The 23,834-nt window shown below is 42.6% G+C and overlaps 1 protein-coding gene across 1 annotated transcript in view; it reads right to left on the minus strand.

Moving 5' to 3' along the window:
* Window positions 1–23,834, minus strand: part of LOC126259847 (uncharacterized) — a 695,000-nt gene that overhangs the window by 584,653 nt on the left and 86,513 nt on the right. The window lies entirely within an intron of this gene.

Below are 23,834 nucleotides of genomic sequence, written 5' to 3' on the forward strand. Positions count from 1 at the left end.
CACTGGCTGGAAGTGACTTCATGGACTCATGTGTCGTAATTCCATGGTGCTAACCACGGAACAAATAGGCTATTACACTAATGCAAATGTGGAACAAGTCTTCAAAAAATGTTATATAAGCTAATAAATGAAATACTACAGAAGAGCAAAATTACCATCATCATGTAAGTGTATGGAAAAAGGTCACTTCTCTTGACATCACACTCACTTAAGGACTAATTCTAATGCAAACAATAAGTTCGCTTTCATGTCGCCTGTAATAATTTTCTCAGCAACGTGTCAATAAAAGATTCACGTATTTAAGTACTTAAAACGAAACTCTATTTTATTCATAGCAAGCTTCTACGTCAGCAGAGTGATATTTATGAACACATCTTTATTAACAGGGAACCTGTTTAGTACTGAGAGTGAATTTCATTCCGATATTATAGTGTTGACCGTTCGGACGTTCGCACTACTTACGGGAAGTTATTGGTATTTGTTATGAAACATATTGTAGATACTATACTGCTGTTTCTAAGGCAATGTTAGACCACGTACTGAATCACGTCTTACTTTGTTCTCTGTCAGATTTATCACAACCACCGAGAGCACAGTCTGAATACTCTGATTTGCCTTCATTTACTAACTTAACAATATCTTAGTTTCATATCCTTCCTCAAACACAACAAAGTTTCTTATAAATTTAAAAAAAAATGTTATAATGAGTAGTGTATTCCAGACTGATACAATAGTAGTGTTGGATGGCACTCGAAATGTCATTTGAAGCAAAACATTCTTTTGAATAGTTAAGGATACAGACCATATTTACTGTACTTGTTTTTCCTAATGGAGTCACATTATAGGAAATGTAATTTGTAATACCTGTACCAATAGGCGTTGGTCGCAAAACAGCCTGGTGTTTTCCAAGTTTGTTTTTCTATCAAGATGGTGTGGCGCGAACAGTGAAATGTTCATAGGTTGTATTATTTTTGTGAAACGAAGCTCAAAATACAATTACTTGAATTTTTTTTTTAATTATTTCGTCAAACAAGTAGCGCCCTTTCGCTGATCGCAGAGAATGCAAAAGTACTTCCATCATCGTCGAGAGTAATTCCACGAATTTCAGAGCTAATACCCCTAGACTTCTTAACGCGATCCTCGATGAAGACGGAAACAAACAGAAGAAATGCGTGTATGGGAGATGAGCAGCTTGGTACCATTATGACTACGATCGTCTTCTTAAAGGAACGTAGAGACGCACTAAAACAAACAATACAGCTATTTCCTCTGAAAATGCTGAAGTGACAATCTCTTAGGAAATTTTTGTATGAACTTGTTGATATTAGTTGGCAATTGTTGTAAGTTTATTGCGAATCGTGCATATTTTACTGCAAGATGTAGATTATAGTGTATTTTTGAATATATAAAATGAGTCATTGCAAACGTACTACCCGATAAATATGTAGTTATAACTAATATATAAAACTGTGTATAAGGGGACTTCAAAAAGTGAGTTTCATGTGTTCCACGCTAAGACTTTAGTGCAACTAGAGTGGCACATTGTCGGAAGGGAGTACATTGTTCGCGTTTCTAGAGACACGGTTGAGCTGCAGTACGATTAACAGGCGCGTCACAGTGTTGGAGTGAAACGCCTCGGCAACTGGAAACGTACTTCAACGTTGTAATATGCAGGACAGTATCATTCTTGTGGGCAAAACTAATAAGCTGCGCACAGATTCACCGTGAAATTCTGGCGCTACCTGAACCAAAGGCAACGTCACTTCCAGCCATAGTGACATGGTGCCAACGACTTGATCAGAGTTAGGTGATAGCCATCGAAAAAAATGGCTCTGAGCACTATGGGACTTAACTTCAAAGGTCATCAGTCCCCTAGAACTTAGAACTACTTAAACCTAACTAACTTAAGGACATCACACATATCCATGCCCGAGGCAGGATTCGAACGTGCGTCTGTAGCGCTCGCGCGGTTCCATACTGTAGCGCCTAGAACCGCTCGGCCACCGAGGCCGATAGCCATCGATATCGACCCATCTGACAGGGGAAGTAATTCGCACCAATCTCAGCTTTTCCAACAAATGGTTCAAATGGCTCTAAGCACTATGGGACTTAACATCTGAGGTCATTCAGGTAGCAGTTCTCGAATGGCCTTGTGGTCATGGAGGGATTTCTATCGTCCAGGAACTAGACGATGGGTAGAACGTTCAGACCCTTGTTTACAGAGACTTGGTGACTTGCTGGAAAATAGTGAAACTTTGAGGTTCAGTGTAGCATTCAATAAAAGTTACCTGGCCTAGTAACAAAATAAAATCATTTCATAATAATAACTAAACCTTTGCAAGTATCATCTCGGGACTCATTCGAATAATATCTTCTTTTCAGTTATCGAGCAAGATGGCGTAATGTGAAGGTGCTGGACTTGCAGTCTGAGAGGATGATGGTTCAAATCCCCGCCAGGCCTTTCAGAATTAGGTTTTCCGTGACATTCCTAAATCGCTTAAGGCGAATGCCAGTATGGTGCCTTTCAAAGGGACACTTCCTCATCCTCGCCGAATCCGAGCCTGGTACTCCTTTTCAGCTGACCTAACTGCGAACTGCATGTTAAGCCCTAATCCTCTTTCTTCCCTTTCTCAAAAATCAACTTTAGTTGCCTCCCAGATTTCTCATCCGTCTTCTTGGGATTCCCTCTACATCAATGGTTCCCAACATTTCTTAGACCATTACCTCTGAGTGCAATCAGACGTTAGCTAGTACCCCTCCAACCCCCGCCGAGTGTTGCCCCCCCCCCCCCCCAACCCCCGTATTACCACTAACTTTAGCACCTAACTAAACTGTAGAATGAAATACTTTTCTTTGTACACCTTTACTTCTAAAATAATAAAAGGTAAATGACATTTAGTTTGTTGTGTGTGTCTGTGTGTGTGTGTATGTGTGTATGTGCGTGCGCGCGCGTGCGTGTGTATGTGTGCGTGTGTGTATGTTTTAGAATGAATGGCGAAGGAATTCGTGCAAGTGCCTCTCACAACTTCTTCTCAGAAAAGAAAGCTAACTATCCACAGTGAGGCTACACACTTGTTACAAATCATGCTTCCCCTCCATTACTCCTTTCCATTTCGGCACTTGTTTGACCTGCACACGGCAGTCCCATTTAAAAATCAAAGAAGTTCAGATGTATGCGCTATACTTATCGTTCGTTAATAACTTCATTGATGCATACCTTGAGAGGTGCCAGGGCTAGCAGTGTATTTAACACTAAATTCTTCTAGAATCTACATATGTAATTGATGCTCTAAGCCCCCCCCCCCCCATTCTAACTCCGACTTTTGCTGTTGCACATGGATTAAAAAGAAACGCGAACTGACTGTAATCGACCCTGCAAGTGGAGTAGAAAAGAGTTTGGCACCTGCAATAATTTAATTTGATAAATAAGTTAAATTAAGGAAAGTTTCATTAACGTAGTGAGAAATGATAGGGTCACTCTACCGATTAACAGAATGAAAGTTCTGTCCAAAATAACAATATGATTTATTATGACCCAAGTCAAAATAATAAACAAAACACATCTAACATTTACAATACATCAAATTGGCTCAAATTGGATACTCAAATAAATGTTGTGAAGGTGAAGTTGTCCATAAACTAGATTGTGACATTTATGACCAAGTGGTATGTGGAGTCAATTCCTTGCAACTCAAATCTTAAGAGAAACACACAGCCAACCCAACATTAATTGCCGCTACAGTATTGAGAACTCAGAAAATGATCACCCAAGACAGAACAAAGTTATAAAAGACGAACAGGCGCGCTCTGCTGAGCTCTGATTATCACCTAGCAAAATTGCCTGCTTTGCCGGTGCTGCGGACGTACATTACCAAGCTGTCTTCTTAACTGCAAGGACACCATCTGCCATACCGGAGGCGATGGCTGGTTGCTTCGACGTCCCGTCGTGGTGATGATAATGTCGCGAGTATAGCTCGAAACAAATTATCCTGGTCTGGTTGTTCCAGAGTGAAGACTTCCTAGCAACACAAATTCGCCTCTGAGGGAGACAAAGAAGGCCCGCCATACAATCACTGATGGTACAGTGATTGATTTTAATGAGCGAAGTCTCACAGTAACTCCGATACAGTCAACTTTAGCCAAAACTGCTCAAGACAGACAACATAGGCCGCTTGTACGCAGAACGCTCAATTGCCAACTGTACTCGGAAAGTTATGTTGAAGTCGAAACTTCAGCAACTTCGTCAAACATTTACAATCAAATAAAAGTATATTAGACAGCCAACGGAAGGTAGGCTGTCCAGAACAGCGAGAGCTCAGTCTTGTAACCTACCCCGACCGAAAGGCGAGTGCCGACCCCCCTCAAGAGCATCTGTACAAGCCGAACCCAGAACATTCCCGCCCCCACGACAGTGGTCGTGGTTAAACGTTCCAATCAGCAACTCGAAAACCGGCGGAAAATTCCCCTCTGTTGCCGACGCAGTACTATTCCACCAATGAAGATACTTGGCGCCAATTTCTGCGCCGATTTTGCTACGTCACGGAGCTATGCCCTGAGCAAGCCAATCACAGTTACGATTTTGCAGAAAACGCGGGAATTCGCCCGCCAAGACTGCCTGGGTACACGAGTCATTCCCACACCTCACTGGTAGCCCACCAGAAAGTGTTTTTGCTAAGTTTCTGCGAAGTAACGGAACCTCTAGCCCAGCCGCTCCTTCAGGCCCCTGCAGGCGTGTCTCCGCCGCTATTATGACAATGTCGGCGGCTGGAAAGCATTCACTCGACTCCCTCACACCCGTCAGCTTAACCCTTTCAAGATCAGCAGAGCCCACCTGTCACCGAACCACCCGGGTGACGAGAGTCGCTGCGTGGGAAGTCCGCGTGTGAAGGAATAGCAACTTTTCACCGCATGCAATTAGAGGGGAAAATCGAACTACTCAGAGTAAGATAGAAATATGAGACGGGGCTTAGCCACCGCTGAACTTTACTTCTGAACTGACAGAAATTGGATGCCTTCATGCTGTAAATGCCTTGTTTCTAACCACTATAATAATAATAATAATAACAGTGTGTACAGCATTGTAGGGGCCCTTATGTAGTTACTGGTGCAGCGTGCTTTCAATTAATTCATTTATCTGTTTCGAAGTGAGTAATGAATCAATTTCTGAACTACTCCAGGTACTATCTACACCTTGTAGGAGACATTTTCGTGCGATATTTAGCATTTGTTAAGTATATCTATCCCTTTTGTCATCAGTGATGCACGGGACAAAGCGCAACATACGTGTGTAGTGGGTGGACTATGTCAGGAACCTTTAACATCCACTGCATTAATGCTACTGATTGATAAAAGTAACTATTGATAACTAATGTAATCAATATTAGAGTCTTATAAAACTGTGATAACATTAACGATCTTTTGAAAATAGTTGATTTTCGTGAGTGAAACAGAATCTAATCATTTAGTTTTACCCTTCAGGAAATTTCATTTAACCCCCCGCCCCCCAGGGGCTAATTTCCCCCATGTTGGGAACCACTGATCTAGACAACAGTGTCAAAATCTCTGTAGCAGATGTGTTATGTTTCTTCAGCAGCGAAAGTTATCTCTTATTTATTCTATTTAAACAGGAGTCATCATTATTAACTCGTTATTAATGTTGCAGGAGTGTAATATGGTACAACACACGCAAAAATAAAGTTATCAACAAATGAAGTACTTTTTCCAGCAACAGCCTGTATATTTAGACTATATCTGTAGGTTAAATGTTATAAAATAACATCACTCTTATACATGTTCTTCATTTGCGTATTCAGTACTTTTATATCACACTTTTAGCTCTCTCAGTCGGAAGGTCGAGTATTTCTGACGAAGACGTACACACAGACGCACAAAACAACTTGAGACTGGCCCTCTATGGCACCGTTGGACGGTCGATTTTAGTACATTTTTCTAAAATGCTATATACATTACAGTGAAAGCTATAAATTTGATCTAAATACCATGTGAAAAGTTTAAATTGGGTCTATGTTTCGATAAGAACATTTTTGTAACATGCTTTAAATTGCGTGTGTATAAAGTGCTAACTGATGCTCCTATTGTTCTTGCATATAATTATCCTTAGCGTGATAGGATGGAAGAAGCCATACAAACATCAACATCATAATTAAAAAACCACTAGAATATTTCTTTTTAGTATGGTTTTCCATTCTAGCTATTAGTGATATTCGTAAATTCTGTGAAGACATACGTCGATGTGAAAGTTTTCTCCATCAGTTGGTGATAACTTCCCTGACAATTATATCCTCTGTCACTTAACTGTTCAGACCAAGATCTGAAGGCTACCTTGTGCCACTATAGAGTACCTTCTATCTTTTGCTGTCAATACTCCTTTTTTTCGCAAAAATCGTTATTGATGTGCCGTAAAAAAATGAAGGAACAATTTTTCCCACCGTTTGTTGTTTCTCTTCATTAAAAAACAATTATTGGAAATAGGAAATGCTATACTAACTTCAGACCACTTTGACTGACCTTGAACCCTATTGCGTCACTTGCGGTCATTGACCTAGAACGGACGATATTATGAATGACCTTGACCTAGAACGCACAATATTATGAATGACCTTGACATGTGCACATATGACATCATTAATGACCTTGAACACATTACGTCATGAAGGTGACAGGTGGGGGGAACTGTTAAAAAATTCAACTTGCTAGATGTCGGGAAATTTCAAAAACTGAAAGATGGGTGATGGTGGTAAATTTAAATAGACGCAACATGAGATTGGCGGGAAATATTAAAAAATTCGACATGGCACTGGCAGTAAGTGTTTTTTACCAATCAAAGAGCATTTTTTTTGCTGAAGCTTGTCATTTTCAAAAGTACCCACAGTGCTAATTATCAAAAATTACGCGAGAGAACGCGCGCGCGCGCACACACACACACACACACACTAATATTTATGTCAATCACTGTACCGCCCAGCCCGAAAATTTCGTCTCAGGGTGCGTAATGTTATCTCTGTTCTCATGCTTCATGTTTATGTTAAATACAGTACTCTCTTACCACTAAATTTCACCTCACAGCAGTCTCATCAGTGAATTTCATATCTCTCTCTCTCTCTCTCTCTGTACTTTCATAATCCGCAAATGTGTGTGCCTAATACAATACTGCCTCATCATCAGTGTATTTCACCTATCCGTCTCTCTCTCTAGTAATGTTAAACACTGTACTACCGAATTATCTGTTAATTTCGTCTGCGTCTACCAAATATGTCACAGAGGGACTGACAAAGGAAAAAAACTCAAACAAAAAATAGTCTTCATATAAAATTTATTATAAAAAATATTACACCCCGGTAAAGAAAGTTAGATGCACACTTGGTTGACTGTGCACAGATACATACAACAAGGAATACTCAGAGTCTAAATTGTATAGTATTTGTACATTCAATGTTTTTACATATTTTTTATAGATACAAAAATACTTTACTTGGTCAAGTAAGAGACAGTCATTTCCCAAAAGTGCTAATTCGCTTTGCAAACTGAGTGTAGCTTAGAACGAATCGTATGCAGTTGATTTTTCGGTATCATTTAACATGTCTTCCCAGTAATCATCGATGTTAAATTCCGATAATGAACGTTCCACACCCTTTTCTCTATGGATTACGCATTTCGACTCAGTTTTAAGAGTGTATATATTTTTTTCTCAGCCCTATGAGTTCAGTGCTAATTTCTCCTGACAATTCATCTGCCGTTAAATCCATGTCCTTCTTATTGACACTTGGGATGTTACAAATTTTATAATCGGAATAAGGTGAAATGTCAAACCACATACGCACATCATTTTTATGTCATAAATATCTGATGTGATTACGTGATACATAAGGCTACCTGTGTCTGTATAACACATGTTACTTTTTTTCTCAAATTTATTCAACATATATCCATAATGACAATCTTAAACCAGCGTTATGGAAATAACCAAAATAAACACAGCCACAGACAGTTATAGGTTTATTGGAAAGAATGTTAAGACTACTAAACATGATTTTCATTAAATGTAAGGCTGAATTGGAATTTAGTTTTGCAGTCTGTGCATCAGGTCTTAGCTATCTTCCCAATCTTTATAGCTTCACATCACTAATCTCTCACACATTTTGCATAGTTTTGCCGAAAACACTATTATTCATGAGTCTCAAGAAAGTTTTCTCAGAATCTACTTATGCACTTGCACAGTTCTCAGCATTAATATCTCTATACCCAGGTTGATCGATGGAATGACAATTTTCAGTGATTCCTTCTCAACGTCATATTAGGATGGAAGCATTGTTCTGAGTTCCTGTATTGTACTGCTTAGTTTTTATCATGCAAAGTAGAAATTAACTTTTGGAGCACTAGGCTTGCCACTGCTGTAGCTACTTGGTGGTATCATTTCCACAGGGCGCAATGGTAGATCGGAATGAAGAGTACGGATATTTTCAAAATATTCAAAATCAGAATCTACTTCTAAAATGTATCCCATATCAAAATCATGTGGTACGTGTTTCACAGCAAAAGTTATAAATCATCCCAGACTAACCTAAGCTAAATCGGAAACAGGAAGTGTTCATTATTGCCCAACTATAGAGGATGTTGACATCTAGATATGTAATGTAAGACTCATCCCTATTTTCATCATAATTAGACAGGAATCTATTGTTTGCAACTGTATGTGTATGGCAGTAGTCAATAATACCAGTTCTGGAGCCACGTTCAACAAACCGTAACTGGTCTATGGGATAACAATCAGCAAGCATATATTAGTAGTTTTGAGCAATGTATCCCATTCCGAACCAGCTTGGGTTATATAACAGGATAACAGGTCACATTCAACTCGTAATTTTTTAGTCAGAAAGCACACAAATATCAAACACATCGGCAAAAGCAAGACGCTAGTTTTTAAATCTAAGTCGGAATAATCTTCTAAGATCTTTCATTCAAATAAACTCCACACTTCCCATGGTCTTAGATAAACTATTTCTTTGACTGCTGTTTCACCATTCAGTCAGCATTTGAATGCCACAATCGGCGGCAGCTGTTCTTCCAACAAAATGAATTCATCAGCTAAATTTTTGCAATGAAAAACATCTTTCTTGAAACTTTCTGGCAGATTAAGACTGTGTGCCGGACTGAGACTCGAACTCGGGACCTTTGCCTTTCGCTGGCAAGTGCTCTACCAACTGAGCTACCAAAGCACGACTCACGCCCCGTCCTCCTCACAGCTTTACTTCCGCCAGGCAAAGGTCCCAAGTTCGAGTCTCGATCCGGCACACAGTTTTAATCTGCCAGGAAGTTTCATATCACAGCACACTCCGCTGCAGAGTGAAAATCTCATTCTGGAAACATCTTTCTTGCTGTTGTGAAAAAAACTCTCTTGTTATTTTTAGCACTTCAGGCTTTCGATATGATACATATTTTTGCAGAGAGAATTCCAGAAAATTGAAGCAATCCGAAAATTTGTCGCTACAATATACCACTGTGATATACTTAGTGAATGTCTTATATTTTTCGTGCAGCAGAAACATGACTTGGATTTATTTCAGTGGTTTCTTCGATTTGATGGCAGAAGTTTTTGATTAGAAAAAAATGTGTTTTATAATTTGTTAGATCTCTAAACACAACAGGAACCATAAAATTAGGTCTATAATTTAAATTGCAACTTTCATGTGCGATTCCATGCCGTCTGCCTGTAAAAGACCTGTGTTTCATTTCCGCTTTCTTGAAATGTTCCTTGCCGATGTAATAAAATGTTGCGTTTCGAAACACTTTTTCATATTCTGCACTAATAATCATCTTTTTGTCTTGCAACAAGTAATTTTTATGTGCTTCTGATTTAGAGAACGCCAACGAAATTCATTGAGAGCTAGAGACTTATACGCTGAAAGATATCCTCAACTTACTCACTCTGCATGTCGTACATTTAAACACGTGTATGATAATTTGAGAACAACTGGATCTTTAACTCATCGGAAACATACTCGGCAAAGGAAAGTTACTAACGAGGAAACGGAAACTGGTACTCTTGCCACTGTGTTTCGAGATCCTTGTGTTAGTTCGCGTCAAATCGCAAGGGAATCTGGCATGAGCCAGGGTAGTGTTGCTCATGTTCTGCATCGCTATAAATACCATCCTTCCCATATCAGTCTCCATCAAGAATTAACTGGTACGGATTGTATGCGTAGCACTGCATTCTGCCGATGGGCTCAACTTCAGATTCAGAGAGATGACACGTTTATTAAAAATGGCTCTGAGCACTATGCGACTTAACTTCTAAGGTCATCAGTCGCCTAGAACTTAGAACTAATTAAACCTAACTAACCTAAGGACATCACACACATCCATGCCCGAGGCAGGATTCGAACCTGCGACCGTAACGGTCGCTCGGCTCCAGACTGTAGCGCCTAGAACCGCACGGCCACTCTAGCCGGCGACACGTTTATTAATTTGATTTTATTTGCCGAAGTGGCTACATTCACGAACCACGGAAATGTTACTTTGCATAACATGCATTATTGGGCAAATGAAAATTTATGTGCCTGCGGCACGATGCACACCAAAAACCGTGGTCGGTCAATGTATGGTGTGGCATTCTGGAGGACAGAATTATAGGTGCCCATTTCACCAAAAGAAATCTTAATGGTGGGAAGTACACCACATCCGTGCAAGAAACCTTAGGTCTGTTATTGGAAGAAATACCTTTAGGAACAATGAATAGAATGTGGCATCAACACGATTGGTGTCCATCACATTTTACGCTGATGGCCAGAAATGAGTTGCAGAGACAATTCTCAAATCGTAGGGTTGGACGCGTAGGAGATGTGTCTCGATCGGCTCGTTCGTCAGACTTGACGCCTCTGGCATCCAACGCCCCTGGGTATTAGTAAAAGATATTCTTTATAAAGACGTCCAACTACACGTGAAGATATGTAGAGAGAATTGTCAGAGCATGTGCTTCGATAGTTGCCGATGTGATAAGGAATACCACTCAGCCGCGCAGGATTAGCCGAGCGGTCTAGGGCGCTGCAGTCGTGGACTGTGCCGCTGGTCACGGCGGAGGTTCGAATCCTCCCTCAGGCATGGGTGTGTTTGTCCATAATTTAGGTTAAGTAGTGTGTAGGCTTAGGGACTGATGACCTTAGCATATAAGTCCCATAAGATTTCACACACATCTGAACACTTTTTGAATACCACTGAATCCACGATAAGAAGTTTGCAGCACTGCACTGATACCAATGGTCATCACTTCGAACACCTTCTCTAATGGACGTTCATGCCACCTTTTTGATCTTCGTTGACCTTCAAAGACCTTACTATTACACATCACCGGATTCGTCTCGATAGCCGCTATCAGAAAATATGTACCAAACTATAGCTTCCCATTTAAAAAACAAAGTTGACGTTCATATCTGTGAAGTGACCCTACCTAGCAACAAAAAATCAGCGTCCTATTGTGGCCCCCGTTTCCCATGCAACTTTTGTCCCACAAACTTTTCTGTTCCTATCATACTTGGTGGCAGTAGTCAGTGACTCACCCTGTATAGCAGTAGACGCTGATATTTTTTTCTTGTCTTTCTTGTCACCTGTGGGCATCCATCATAAACTAAATATTGGATGCCATATGCGTTTACAGAAACGTTTTCGTTCCGCTTTTCGAAAATGTGAGTGTGTTTCAGCTCTGCGAGAAACAATACGTTAGAAAAGTTTAATTTGTTTGCATATGGAAAGTAGTTTATAAACACAGCCTACAAGCTGATTTACAGGATGCAAACGTGGCAGCTTTGGCGACTTAAAACATACCTCGGCCTTTCACTTAACAGTTATTACTTCAGTTTTATTTGCTATCACTTTTGACAGTTTTGTGTATGTTGTTATTGTTGTTTTTGTTGTTGTTATTGTGGTTTTCAGTCCAAAGATGGGTTTGATGCAGCTCTCCGTGCTACTCTACCGTGTGCAAGCCTCTTTATCTCTGAATAACTACTGCAAACTTCATCCTTCTGAAACAACTTGCTCTATTCATTTGTTGGTCTCCCTCTACGGTTTTTACCCCTCACTAAACTGGTGATGCATTGATGTCACAGAACGTGTCCTATCAACCGATTCCTTATTTTAGTCAGGTGCCACAAATTCCTTATCTACACATTTCTGTTCAATACGTTCTCATTAATTACGTCATCTATTCGTCTAATCTCTTCGGTATTCTTCTGTAGCACTCCATTTCAAACGCTTATGTTCTCTTCTCGTCTAAACTGTTTACCGTCCACTTTCACTTCCATAGATGGCTACACTCCAGACAATGCCTTGAGAGAAGATGTCGTGACACTTAAATCTATATTCGATGTTAACAAATTCCTCTTCTTCAGAAACGCTTTTCTTGCCGATGCCAGTCTACATTTTATATCTTATCTACTTCGGCCATCATCAGTTATTTTGCTGCCCTCATTGTCGTAGCGGCCCCTTGTTGCTAGAGGGGCAGCAGAACCGACTCTCAAGATGGGTTGCCGATCCCTTTTCAGGAGCGCGGAGAGAAACATCGCCAGCAGACAGAAACAAAACAGACTTTCCAAATAAACACGGAACTACTTCGCTAGACAACATGTCACAGTATCCCACCAATCGTAACTGATATGACGGATGCAGCACTCCGCCGACCTGGCTTTATAAGCAGGCCTAGACCGTCAGACCGGCAGTGTTTATGAGCCGCTAGGAACAGCTCCGGCCAGTACTTACGTCAGCCCCTAGCCTTGTATTCACTCGCCGTAGTCTTGTAGTCTCACTTTGTATATTGCAGAGTAGTTCTGCTCATTATTTTCTTCCATAGTCTTGTTTCCTTATCTGTTTGGTCATCACAGAGTTGTGGGGTTTCTTTCTGTTTGTTCTGCGTTTAAAACTTGGTGTACGCCAAGAAGGCATCTTTTCTTTAATTGTAATAAAGTGTGTTCAAATTGCAGGTAGTTCTTTCCTGGCGACTGCAGGACCAGGACGCCTCGCATTCCATTCCCCAGTCGGGCGCCCGTTTTCTCATTACCTTGGAGATCGCACATATTCCAGTGGTGTTACAAACTGACACAGCATCATCTGTTTCCATTTTGGATGGTGCCACATACCAAAGTTTGGACTTGCCGGGTTTATTCCCATACACTCGCGCCTTGAACAGTTTTAATAATCACTCCATACCCGTCGAAGGCGTTTCTTTGCACGCAAATCTCTTACAATGGTCGTTCCTTCACCTCACAAGCCAGGCGGCCGGTGCGGCCAATTATCTGGAAGATGTCATCATCGGTGGCTCGTCCGCAGTGAACCTCGCGGACAAACTGGATCAGTTTTCTATGAGGCTAACCTGCGTTGCCAGAAAGAAAAGTGTGACTTGTTTGCGTGAGATGTCAGGAGGAACGGGTTCACAATTGATGCCCGCAGCCTACACGCCTCTAAAAAGTATGTCGAGGTGATTCAAAACTTGCCTCCTTCCACCGGCGTGAAGCAACTGCAAACCGTCCTCGGTCAAATCAACTATCATCTGCGTTTTATAGTCCACGCCGTCAAGATTCCGGCGCCCCTGACTGGGTTATTGCGCAAGGGTACACGTTGGGTTTGTGACATGGCGTGTGAGCAGGCTTTCACACGTCTCAAGTCCTCTCTCTCCCGCCCTCCATGTCTGGCCACTCACGACCCTTCCCTGCCCCTCATCGTCGCTGCCGATCCCTCGGACTATGGTCTAGGTCTGGTCCTCTCGCAAGTGCTCGACGGCGTTGAGAGGCCAGCGGTTTTCGCAGCCAAAAATTGACCGACGCTCAAACCAAATACAGCCAAATTGAATAGGCAGCTGGTTTTCGCCCTGTCGAAATTCTACGATTTCGTGTATGGTCGTCATTTCATGCTGCAGACCGATCACAAACCTTCGGTTTCTTTGTTTTCACCCGGGTGCTGCAGTGCCCACCCTGACGGCGCGCAGCCTCCAGCGTTGGGCTCTCTTCCTGGGGATGTTCGAGTTTGATATTGTCTACTGTAACTCTGAACAGCACGCAAAGGCTGATTTTCTGTCCCGGATGCCTACCGGGGCGACCGTGAGTTTGACGCTTCCCCCTTGGTTTGTATCCATGTGGACGTATACGTTGACGCAGCCCTGGACGCGCTTCCGTTGGAAGCCGATGCGGTCCGGCGGGCCACAGCTCAGGGTCACACACTGCAAGCTCTCCACCACTAAATCGTTGCGGGCTGGCCGACGAGCCATTGTAGCGTCTGCAATGCAGAGGTCCGACACTTTTCAGATTATCGGCATAGTCTCTTTTTCCGCAGCGGCGTTATCCTTTCGTATAGTGACCGCCAACGTTCCCTAGGTGGTCATATCGCATGCGTTGCGCAGCGACTTTCTCCTCACTGGCATTGGGGCATCGTTCTCACCAAACAGCTGGCCCGCCGACACCTTTGTTGGTGCGGTATGGATAAAGACATCGCCTCCCTCGTGTCGGCCTGCACCACGTGCCAGACACGTCAGGCCGCACCCCCACGCCAGTATTTTTCGTGGTCGGATGCAGCTGCTCTGTGGGAACGCCTCCATTTGGATTCCGCAGGGCCGTTTCATTGTTCCCAGTGACTCATACTGATCGACTCCTGTTCGGGATACCCCTACGTCTCACGCATGATGAACACCACTTCATCTGAGACTATCAAAATTCTCTGCCGCCTCTTTGCCACGGGAGTACAGACGTATGTTGGCAAGTCACACTTTAGCTTTGAGCATAATTGACCTCTATCGGTCAATAGTTTTAAGTGTGTTGACTGGAGCGATGTTCACCAACTCACACTTTAGCTTTAAACATAATTCCGCTGTCATTCCCTAAGTTCAATGGCAGTGGTCGCCAGGCCCGAATTATGATGGCAGTGTTCCACACACAGTTTTTACAGTATATGTGTGGATCACCTCCATGAAGCCAAATTGAGTACCCAAATGCCGCCACATTATCCCCTACTTTAGTGTTTTGTATAACTCATAACCATAACTTGATCAAGAAGTTCAATCAGGCACGTGCATTAGTTTTTGAGTTGATTCTAGACCATTTCAGCTCAAATATACTAATCTTGAATAATGACCATCTATTTTAAATGGCCCGTATTGCCGATGTTACAGATTACATATAGACTTGTTCATAAGTTCAATCATGGCCATTTGTGTGCTAAGTCAATAGGATGTTGATGCGTCGTAACCATAGCTAAGCAAGTGTTTAACATTTACGCCTCAAAAAAAATTTTTGGACCTAGTCATAATAAAGACGATGTTGGCTTTATATTATCCTTTACACTCCTAAGTTCTTTTTAGGTGATTAAAGTTCGTGCTTAAGCACAAAATTTTCCTAGACAGGCCATACCTTTTAAGTACTTGATGTCTTGCTCACATCATGACCAACGAATACTTCATAAATGTTAAGACAATCGGTCTAAGTACGTTCTGCACAGGAAAACATATACGCCCTTCTCCTCAGCTGCACTTTTATTTCACTTTACTAGTAAATTCAAGGTGAGGAGTTAGGTTCGCATCTTTTCCCAAAAAGTAACTATCACACAGTTTATGTGCAGGCGCAAGGTATTGTGTCCGCCTAGGCGGGCCTCATGACGCTACGGTCAGTTCCAGTAGAGCACTCGTGGCTGCCGCATCGCGGTCACGAAGTGGGGCCGAGGCAGTTTCAGACACGTTTTTATAGTCTGACGATAATTTATGGCTTTGTAGTTTTAGCTTGATGATGTCCACTGTGGACAAACGGTAGTTACTTTGCGAGGTGCCGGGGCTAGCAGTGTATTTAACACTAAATTCTTCTAGAATCTTCATATGGAAATGATGCTTTAAGCCCCACCCCCTTTTCTAACTCCAACTTTTGATGTTGAACATGGATTAAGAAGAAACGCGAACTGACTGTAATCGACCCTGGAAGTGGAGTAGAAAAGAGTTTGGCACCTGCAATAATTAAATTGGATAGAAATTAAGGAAAGTTGTGAAAAGTGAGAAATGAAAGGGTTGCTCTACCGATTAACAGAATTAAAGTTCCGTCCAAAATAACAATTTGATTTATTATGACTAAACTCAAAATAATAAACAAAACACATGAAACATTTACAGTACATCAAATTGGATACTCAAGTAAAGGCCTTGAAGGTGAAGTTGTCCATAAACTAGATTGTGACATTTATGACCAAGTGGTATGTGGAGCCAATTCCTTGCAACTCAAATCTTAAGAGAAACACACAGCCAACCCAACATTAATTGCTGCTACAGTAGTGATAACTCAGACAATGAACACTCGAGACAGAAAAAAGTTATAAAAGACGAACAGGCGCACTCTGCTGAGCTCTGATTATCACCTAGCAAAATTGCCTGCTTTGCCGGTGCTGCGGACGTACATTACCAAGCTGTCTTCTTAACTGCAAGGACACCATCTGCCATACCGGAGGCGATGGCTGGTTGCTTTGACGTCCCGTCGTGGTGATGATAATGTCGTGAGTATAGCCCAAAACAAATTCTCCTGGTCTGGTTGTTCCAGACTAAAGACTACCTAGCAACACAAATACGCCTCTGAGGGAGACAAAGAAGGCCCGCCATACAATCACTGATGGTACAGTGATTGATTTAACGAGCGAAGTCTCACAGTAACTCCGATACAGTCAACTTTAGCCAAAACTGTCCAAGACAGACAACATAGGCCGCTTGTACGCAGAACGCTTAATTGTCAACTGTACTCGGAAAGTTACATTGAAGTCGAAACTTCAGCAACTTCGTCAAACATTTACAATCAAATAAAAGTATATTAGACAGCCAACAGAAGGTAGGCTGTCCAGAGCAGCGAGAGCTCAGTCTTGTAACCTACCCCGACCGAAAGGCGAGAGCCGACCCCCCTCAAGAGCATCCGTACAAGCCGAACCCAGAACATTCCCGCCCCCACGACAGTGGTCGTGGTTAAACGTTCCAATCAGCAACTCGAAAACCGGCGGAAAATTCCCCTCTATTGCCGACGCAGTACTATTCCACCAATGAAGATACTTGGCGCCAATTTCTGCGCCGATTTTGCTACGTCACGGAGCTATTCCCAGAGCAAGCCAATCACAGTTATGATTTTGCAGAAAACGTGGGAATTTGCCCGCCAAGACTGCCTGGGAACACAAGTCTTTCCCACGCCTCACTGGTAGCCCGCCAGAAACGGTTTTGACTAAGTTTCTGCAAAGTAACGGAATCTCTAGCCCAGCCGCTCCTTCTGGCCCCCCTGGGCATGTCGCCGCCGCTCTTATGACAATGTCAATGGAAAGCATCCACTCGACTCCCTCACACCCGTCAGCTTAACCCTTTCAAGCTCAGCAGAACTCGCCTGTCACGGACCACCCGGGTGACGAGAGACGCTGCGTGGGAAGTCCACGTGTGAAGGAATAGCAATTTCTCACCGCATGCAATTAGAGAGGAAAATCGAATTACTCAGAGTAAGATAGAAATATGAGAGGGGGCTCATGCCACCTCTCAACTTTTATTCTGAAGAAGATTAAGTTATCCCGACTGAAACCTAGGTAAATCTAGGTAAACATTGCAACTGAGGCTGTTGATTATTAAAATTAAAATCAATTCTGTACTGCCAATGGAATTTCCCTCATCCATACCGCCCCATTTCACCCTGCATCAAACGGCCGAGCACAACGTTTTGTGCGGATGTTGAAGACCCAGATCGATAAGCTTCTGAGCCATCTCCCGCTGAAGGAGACAGTGCTTCATTTCTTTGCTACATACCGCCGCCCCCCCCCCCCCCCCCGATGCTGGTAAGAGTTCAACAGAGATACTACACGGTCGACCAGTCCCCTCTCCCTTGTCTGTCCTGGTTCCCGAGGCTTCTCAACCTCCCGCCCGCACGCTGACGCACTCCTTTCGCATCAGGCAGGTGGTCTGGGCCCGGACCTTCCCTCATATAAAAGTCTGTCTGTAAACTCTAGAGCGAGCAGCGCTTTTGGTGGGGGAGTTGGCCTTTCCCGGAAGAATGCTGCCACCAGCCTACAGGGGCACCCAAAATCTGTTGCCCGTTATCTGTCTAGCGGTGTAGATCGGCGTGCAGTGATATACGTCCTTTCTGTTCGTGGGATCTTAGTTGCCAGTGTCAGTGAGTTAACTTTGTATACTTACTGATGTACTTCGGTATCCGGAAGTGATGGATAATCGTCTAGCATTGCAAGAAAATTTGCATAAAACTAGGAAGAGGAGGTATTTGCGGAGTAACGAGCGTCTCTAATGTTATTACAGCATGTATTAAAGAGGCAACCCAAAAAGAACTGTTGGCTAATATTACCAGTCCCAATTAAAGGGCTGCAATTTATGCAAACGTCAGCCTCACCTAATAGGACGCAGAAGTAAGGAATGGAAAAATTAGCCGCATGGTTTACTGGAATCGCCATGAAGGAAAAATAATAATTTTGGGAGGAAAGCCATCGTTATAGACAGTTTCCAAATCACGTAAAACCTTTGATGCTTATGGAACACTAAATCTCTATCTCGGTCACTAGTCACCTGATTCTAAGACATATTGCTTAAAACATCTGCGCAATAGCTATTCTAAACACTGCTGAAATTTCCTTCGAAACATGTACACCGATTCTGGACACCTAAGCAAAAAGCTTGACATACGAGATGCGTTGACATATTAATTTTTATTTTTTGGTAAGATCTTTATTTGTTAAGCTACAGCAATGTTATCCTCTTCAAAATATCCCCATTACATACTATACACATATGCCAATGCTTTTTCCAATTCCCTAAACACTTTAGGAACTGTTTCTTCGGGATAGTTTATAGGTCTCTTAAGTGTACATTTTTAATGTCATCCACGCTTGTAAAAGCGCTGTCCTTTAAGGCCAGCTTTGAAATGTTTATACCACTTGTCTGCCCTTGGTCTACCCATAACAGGCTCACCAAAAGCAATATTTACCATTTCTAAAAATTTCATACAATTTATTCCATTCTTATAACAAAATTTAATGCAGATTTTCTAATTTATTTTTATACAAAACAAATAATCGTTGATGCTACCAAAACACATGTAACCTTTCTGACAGCTGACAACAGAGTAAATACCCAATATGCATAACGTTGAACACATACTTTTGAGGCATGTCTATTTATTTATTTATTTAACACTGACAAAGAAGTAGTGCAAATCGGACTAATACAAGACACAAAATTATAAATTTCTGCTTACTTTTTAAACACTCTTTGTGTTGCAAGAATTGTTAAGTTTCAATGCAGTCCTTCAAAGAAAACTTCTACCTTTTAGTAGAAACACAAAATAAGAACAAGCCTTGAATTCTACAGACTGATTGCATTATATTGGGTTCGTTTTACAAAAAGCAATAGAGAAACATACATTCACATGAACAGGCATTTGGCTCTATGTTTGTAGTACATTCCTGACCGTTATTATGTTAATATTATTTACTCTATAATGTTGTGTTTCGGAACAAGCTATAGTTTTTTTGTATTCCTTATGGTCTTAATGCATCTGTCTAAAAATAAACGCAGCCGAGACGTATCTGTACACGGCTTCGCCGCAGATTTGAAGCGAGCGCCGCGGCAGGGCCGGTACTGACAAGGGAACATCCCCATCGCACCCCACTCAGATTTAGTTACAAATTGGCACAGTGGACAGGCCTTGAAAAACTAAACACAGATCAATCGAGAAAACAGGAAGAAGTTGTGTGGAACTATGAAAAAAAGCAAAATATACAAACTGAGTAGTCCATGCACAGGACAGGCAACATCAAGGCTAATGTGAGCTCAGAAGCGCCGTGGTCCCGTGGTTAGCGTGAGCAGCTGCCGAACGAGAGGTTCTTGGTTCAAGTCTTCCCTCAAATGAAAAGTTTAATTTTTTATTTTCAGACAATTATTATCTGTCCGTCCGATGCGATCACTTTTTTAGGGAGTGGTTATCACATCCACAAGGAAACCTAAATCGGGCAAGGTAGAAGAATCTTTTTACCCATTCGCCAAGTGTACAAGTTAGGTGGGTCGACAACATATTCATGTCATGTGACGCACATGCCGTCACCAATGTCGAATAGAATACATCAGACGTGTTTTCCTGTGGAGGAATCGGTTGACCTATGACCTTGCGATCAAATGTATTCGGTTACCATTGGAGAGGCACGTCCTTTCGTCTACTAATCGCACAGTTTTGCGGTGCGGTCGCAAAACACAGACCCTAAACTTATCACAGTGAACAGAGGCGTCAATGAACGAACGGACAGATCATAACTTTGCGGAAATAAAAAAAGTAAGATTTTCACTCGAGGGATGACTTGAACCAAGGACCTCTCATTCCGCAGCTGCTCACGCTAACCACGTGACCACGGCGCTCCTGAGCTCATTGCAGCCTTGATGTTGCCTATCTTACACATGGACTACTCAGTTTCTATATTTTGCTTATTTTTTTCATAGTTCCCCACAACTTCTTCCTGTTTTCTCGGTTGATCTGTGTTCAGTTTTTCAAGATCTATCCACTGTGCCAACTTATAACTAAATCTGAGGGGGGGGGGGGGGGGGCGATGGGGAGGTTCCCTTGTGAGTTGTGAAACAGCCTGTAGACGCGCCTTGTGACGTAAGCTGGGTTGACAGAGTGGGGAGCCGCTCGCTCGCTCTTCAGTTTACCGACAGACTATACACGGGAGCGCTGGGCGCCTGCGGTCATCACCGAGCTCTGCGGACGGGCGATGGCGTCCCTCCGGTGGAGCGACGGTTCCGCTCAACCAGCTCCGCCCCCGTCCGGTGGCCCGAGGCGCCCCGTGGGCGCTGCCAGCGCCTATCGTTAGAGGTCTGCGCGGATAAGAAAAGTGCAATCCGCATCCGCACAGCATCCGCAAGGTCCTAATCCGCAACCGCATATAGTTAAGTTTTGAATGAGTAATTAATAGTAATACACAGTAGTACTTAGAATTATCGTATGTAATGACATAGTTATTGTTAGGGTGCCATTTCTGCGACAACTTAACTACTTTTTATATATTCTAAGATGGTATCTGTTCATTCGGACATGTCCGAAAGAACAGATACCATCGGTGACCATGCAGCTCGTTAGAATGAAATTACAATGAAATGAACACCCTTAGTTGCTTACAGGCGTTGACATACGCCAACGGGGACAGATGAAAATGTGAGCCCCGACCGGGACGAACCCGGATCTCCTGCTTACATGACAGATGCTCTATCCATCTGATGGTAGACAGTGGGCAGGTTTGCCACCCAGAGAGCACTTCACAGGCCACAGAAAAGACACGGTCGCGGAAACGGATTAGGCGCAGGTCTCTTGGGTACAGTTACGTCGGTCGTAGCCAGGGGCTGAGGACAACAGACATCCGCTCTACCCGGGCCGTGCAACAGACTTGAAGTTTTCAACTAACATTGCAACATACGTACTGGGCAGATGCCTTGCTCATTATCCGCAGATGACCCGCGGATATCCGCGCCGGTCGCGATTTTATCCGCCAAGTAACAAATACCGCGGATATCCGCGGATATATCCGCGGATATATCCGCGGATATCCGCATCCGCGCAGACCTCTACCTCTGCTTCCGCCTCCGCTTCAGCCGCTGTCTCCGCCGCCAGTTGCCCGTGCTGCGTCGCCGCCGCGCTCCCCTGCCAGCCACGAACCCATGGACGTCGACCAGGACGCCCCTATTCCTATGAAAGTTTGTGGTGCTGTACATTTTTTTCCAGGGGGAGAAATGTAGTAGCTGCCCCGTATTATTAAAGGGCCCTCAGAATCGATTCGCAAGATGTGTTGCCGACCCCTTTTCAGGAACGCGGAGAGAAACATCGCCAGCGGACAGAGACAAAACAGACTTTCCAAATAAAAACAGAACTACTTCGCTAGACAACATGTGACAGTGTCCTCCCAATCAGAACTCACATCACGGATCTAGCACTCCACACGCCGAGACCGTCAGGCCGGCAGTGTACCAACCGCTAGCAACAGCTCCGGCCAGTACTTACACCGGCTCCTAGCCTTATATACAGTCGCAGTAGTATTGTAGTTGTTGTTGTTGTTGTTGCTGTTGTTGTGGTCTTCAGTCCTCAGACTGGTTTGATGCAGCTCTCCATGCTACTCTATCCTGTGAAAGCTTCTTCATCTTCCAGTACCTACTGCAGCCTACATCCTTCTGAATCTGCTTAGTGTATTCATCTCTCGGTCTCCCTCTACGATTTTTACCCTCCACGCTGCCCTCTAATACTAAATTGGTGATCCTTTGATGTCTCAGAACATGTCCTACCAACCAGTCCCTTCTTCTCGTCTAGTTGGGCCACAAGCTCCTCTTCTCCACAAATCTATTCAATACCTCCTAATTAGTTATGTGATCTACCCATCTAATCTTCAGCATTCTTCTGTAACAATACATTTCAAAAGCTTCTATTCTCTTCTTGTCTAAACTATTTATCGTCCATGTTTCACTTCCATCCATGGCTACACACCATACAAATACTTTCAGAAACGACTTCCTGACATTTAAATCTATACTCGATGTTAAATTTTTCTTCTTCAGAAACGCTTTTCTTGCCATTGCCAGTCTACATTTTATATCCTCTCTACTTCGACCATCATCAGTTACTTTGCTCCCCAAATAGCAAAACTCCTTTCTACTTTAAGTGTCTCATTTCCTAATCTAATTCCCTCAGCATTGCCCGACTTAATTCGACTACATTCCATTATCCTCGTTTTGCTTTTGTTGATGTTCATCTTATATCCTCCCTTCAAGACCCTGTCCATTCCGTTCAACTGCTCTTCCAAGTCCTTTGCTGTCTCTCACAGAATTACAGTGTCGTCGGCGAACCTTAAAGTTTTTATTTCTTCTCCATGGATTTTAATACCTACTCCGAACTTTTCTTTTGTTTCCTTTATTGCTTGCTCCATATACAGATTGAACAACATCGGGTATAGGGTACAATCCTGTCTCAGTATTGTAGTAGCACGTTGTATTTTGTAGAGTGGTTTTGGTCATTATTATCTTCCATTGCCTTTTTTCCTTATCCGTTTTGCCACCAAAGAGTCGTGCGTTTTTTCTGTTTGTTCTGCGTTTAAAACTTTGTGTATGCCAAGAAGGTATCTTTTCTTTAATTGTAATAAAGTGTGTTCAAATCGACTGTTAGTTCTTTCCTGCCGACCGCATCACACTACACAAACAGCAAAACTCATCTACCACTTTTAGTTTCTTGTTTCCGAATCGAATTCCCTCAGCTTCACCCTTTTGTTGATCATCTTATATCGTCCTTTCAAGACAATTTCCATCCGGTTCACATGCTCTTCCAGACCCTTTGCTGTCTCTGACGGAGCTACAGTGTCATATGTGTAATGTATTTTTTATAGTCTTGCACAAAACCTCTTATTTTGATTAACTTTAACAGCAAATAAAGTATTTCTTTTAGTATCCAACCAGAATCTCTGCTAAAAGGCCCCAATTTTCCTTAACAGCTTATCAGCAGTATTGGTCGAGTACCAATCATTAGTAATTTCGGATGGCATTAAATTCGCATTCTTTGTACTGAGAGATTTTTTTTTTTTCACGTCGCTTTGTGAAGGTAAAGTTGAAGACCAGAAACAAACTGCTTTTAAGACGTTGGTTCACTAAAGAAACTTTGTTCTCGAAAACAGGAAGACAGGCAGAAATGTCTAGGCTCCTTAAACCCAAACCTATTAGCTATCACACTTCTAAATGCAGAATGAGCAGCAACCTGTTCCATGTTATCTAATTTAATGCGTTTTGGTGGTAGTTCACCATTATCACTAAC

This window comes from Schistocerca nitens, chromosome 5 (genome assembly GCF_023898315.1).
Source record: "Schistocerca nitens isolate TAMUIC-IGC-003100 chromosome 5, iqSchNite1.1, whole genome shotgun sequence".
Lineage (NCBI taxonomy): Eukaryota > Metazoa > Arthropoda > Insecta > Orthoptera > Acrididae > Schistocerca > Schistocerca nitens.